We start from the raw sequence: 3,442 nt of genomic DNA, 5'->3' as shown, positions 1-3,442 counted from the left end.
ACAAAAACAGTAAAAAATGATAAAATCCAAAAACATGATAAAATTGAAAAAGAGCTTGTGTATATAGGGAAAATGATAGTACATCAGCTAGACAATTACAGTATGCTAAAGATTTGGAAAGACAAAATGAGTTAAACAGTCTCACTAACGATGTGTCGATAGGTTTTCGTACATTTAGTAGATTTATTCGGGATATAAACTTAAAATTTCAAACTTGTGAAATTCGTGGGGAACACTACTTGGATATATAGGTAACCCCTGAAATCTCGTTTGAAAGGTCTCGTATTCTGATATACTAGGTGTTTGTATTCTATGATATCTGGGGTATTATTCCGGGACTTCTGCTGAACGGTAGTTCTGACCTAGTCCTTGGCTAACACTTTATCCAAGATGCTTGAAATATAGCATAAAGCCCTCAGCTGGTTAGACAATAAAATTGATTATCAGTTGTTGTAGCTGAAAAGATCCTCTAAAGGGGACACACTGCAAAGTCGAAGCTGATATCTCTCTGCTGAACGGAAGTTCTGACCTGAGATCCCTCAGTTCTCGCATTTAACCCCTAATTTATGTACAGACATCATTGTAGTATTCTTGCCTGTAAGACTGAATATTGGGATTCTGGATACGGGAGTATATTCAAGAGGTGGGACACATAAATTGATCTAAGTTCTTAAAACACTTAAACGGTATCCTGAATAGATTGAAGTTTGTATGAGAATTTAAGATGGATCAGTATATCGACAATCGAGGTGAATTGTTTAAGTCTGAGTATGTAATGTAGCTTAACGGTACTTGTAATCTGTCTGAAAAGCTGATATGATTCCCTGACACGCTCACCAAAAACAAATCTGTAAATAGTTTATTTTCTACAATTTAAGTTTCCTGTTATTTTATTTCTTAGTTTAGATCATTTTAAAAAAAAACCAAAAAGAATTTATTTCTGCTTTATTTTAGACAAACCAGAGTGGAAAGTTGATTGTTGGATTCTAGAAAGATGAAGCAGATGCAGGAGATTCTGAGCTGAAGAATGAGAAGAGCTTACATTGTTGGAAATGTGTTTGTTTTCAAAGTCACAAACAAGTTCATTAAGTTGATACTTGTTATTTTCAGAAAGAAAGAAAAATTGGAAAATTGTTTTACTAAATCAGTTTGTTTCGTCAAAAGATCAACCAGGGTCATTAAATTGAACTTGGTAGATTAATCAAGTATTCAGGGTCATTAATTTGAACTTGAAAACTTGAGTGGATCTCTATAGCTGATTGAATTAGTGTTTATCGTTTGAAAAGATAGATTGTAATGTTATTGGTTGAGTAACAGGTTTGGACGATATTTTCCAACGGAGGCAAACTGCAAAAGCTTGAACCAGATATCTCAAGATCCCAGCATACTGAGAGGGGGAGTCTGTGAAAGGGGGAGTCTGGATCAACAGCTAATGGGAAGTTTGTAGATAGAGATAGGAGACAGTCCTGGAACATGTGAAGAATGCTGATGAGAAGATTGATAGAGTTTGTGAAAAGACAAAGACTAAAGACTATGTAACTGAAGACTGATAAAGACTACGTAAACATCCAAGGGGGAGTCTGTTGATACACGGAATGTCTGTTGACTGCGTCTACAAAAAGTCTGAAGTCAAGAATGGTCTATAGGGGTCAAAGTGTAAATTTTGTGTAAAATAGACTTAGGATCGCTTATTAATCATTGTAATGGTTTGAACCGCTTTTGTGTCACTTATATGGATTGCTTATAGGACAAAGGGTCTGGATCGCTCATGTGTCATGTCTTTAGAGCGACCCTGGATCTCTATATATAGGTCAGAGCGGTTCATAAGTTGTAACAGTGTATGTGTGTGCTACGGTGCTGAAACTCTGCCAAAATTTTATCAGAAAGCAATAGAAAGATAAGGAATTTAAAGGATAAGCTGTTGTAACTTCATTTACGTTGATTCCGCCTTCGTATGTGAAGATGAACTACCTTGACTGACTTTTCGGGTCATAGAACGGTCCAACATGTTTGGAAAATGTTTATATTGTGATACGTTAACGCTTTCGCTGAATTTGCTGGTTTCGAATAACTTATGTTTGGATTTTAATATTAAATGATGAAACTTTATTTTAAACTTATGGATTCAATGTAATTGGTGGCTCGTTGCTAGTGGGTCATACGCTTAACCGGGACACTCCCTAGGTGGTATTTTGAGGGTGTGACAGTTTGGAATCAGAGCCACTGGTTATAGTGAATTTGGTTTTAAAAACGTTTCTATAAAACCAGACTATAACCGAACAGATCCGAAATCGACCATGACACTCAGCTCCAGACTGCAAGGTTCGTCTCTCGGTTACTTACTGTACTGCATAACTAGTAAACACTTACATATGATATTGCATGTGATTGCACGTTTAGCACAACCGTATGAATTCATTACTTGCATGTGTTATGTGATGCGTAGTGTGGTGTTTCCTTAGACATTCATGACTCGCGTTTTGTGATGTTCTTTGCTTGCTACTTGAGTTTGAGGAACCCTTTGACATGAGTTAGGAGGAGCTGAGATGAGCATGCAAATCACAATATTATTGTGGGTGCACACATAATAATAATGTGGGGTGCATGCGAGTCCCAGTGAGGCTTAACAAGTGAAAAAAGGGGTTCCGTTCCGTTATTTAATCGATGTGAAACACAACAGTCTATAGGAGTCATAGCAGTGATTGTCTCCTACTTGAACGTGATCTTCTCACTCCTCTCTGAATTCTTACGAATCTCGATGCTATCGAGTATTACCTGTGCACCCATTTGAATGCCTAGCAAACCATGTAGAATGTTAGGTGCTTGCATGAATGTCCCTTAATTGGATGTCGCAACGTTGAATGATTGGTCGATACCATTCTCACCCCTCTTTGTTTGTTGGAAGTCTATGTATTGACATCTTAGACTCCAAAGTGCGATCACTTCTGCACCACCCTAGCAACGTACTATGTATTACTCGACCAACTTGCAAGAACGAGGGGCAAGAGGATGATCGTAGTGTATCACCGACTTTAATATTAGAACGACCTTGGTTTCTGGCAACGAACACCAACCAATTGGCTTCAATCGAATCCTTAACCCAAGTAAGCGGCTTATGGGAGTCAACACCTACGAACCAATCGGGACGTAATCGATGACAATTGACTATAGGGTGGAATGTGTAACTGCCCGCACCAGGAGTAGTGCCTTAGGACGTGACACAAAATGTGAAAGGATGGACCCTAATGGTGAGAGGCCGCAGGGCTCCGTTTCGAGCAACGACACTAGAAGCAACAGTCACGAAGACGTCAAGGTACTCGCAAATCATGACTTTCGGTATGGAAATGATGGTGGCTTCAACAAGGAATGGCCGATGTTAAGTCAAGACGCCAACAACCCAGGGAACAATGACAGTTTTGGGAATTCTAGTAGCAGTAGAAAC

Source organism: Helianthus annuus, chromosome 15 (assembly GCF_002127325.2).
Source record: "Helianthus annuus cultivar XRQ/B chromosome 15, HanXRQr2.0-SUNRISE, whole genome shotgun sequence".
Classification (NCBI taxonomy): Eukaryota; Viridiplantae; Streptophyta; class Magnoliopsida; order Asterales; family Asteraceae; genus Helianthus; species Helianthus annuus.
Note: the sequence above shows the minus strand (reverse complement) of the source record.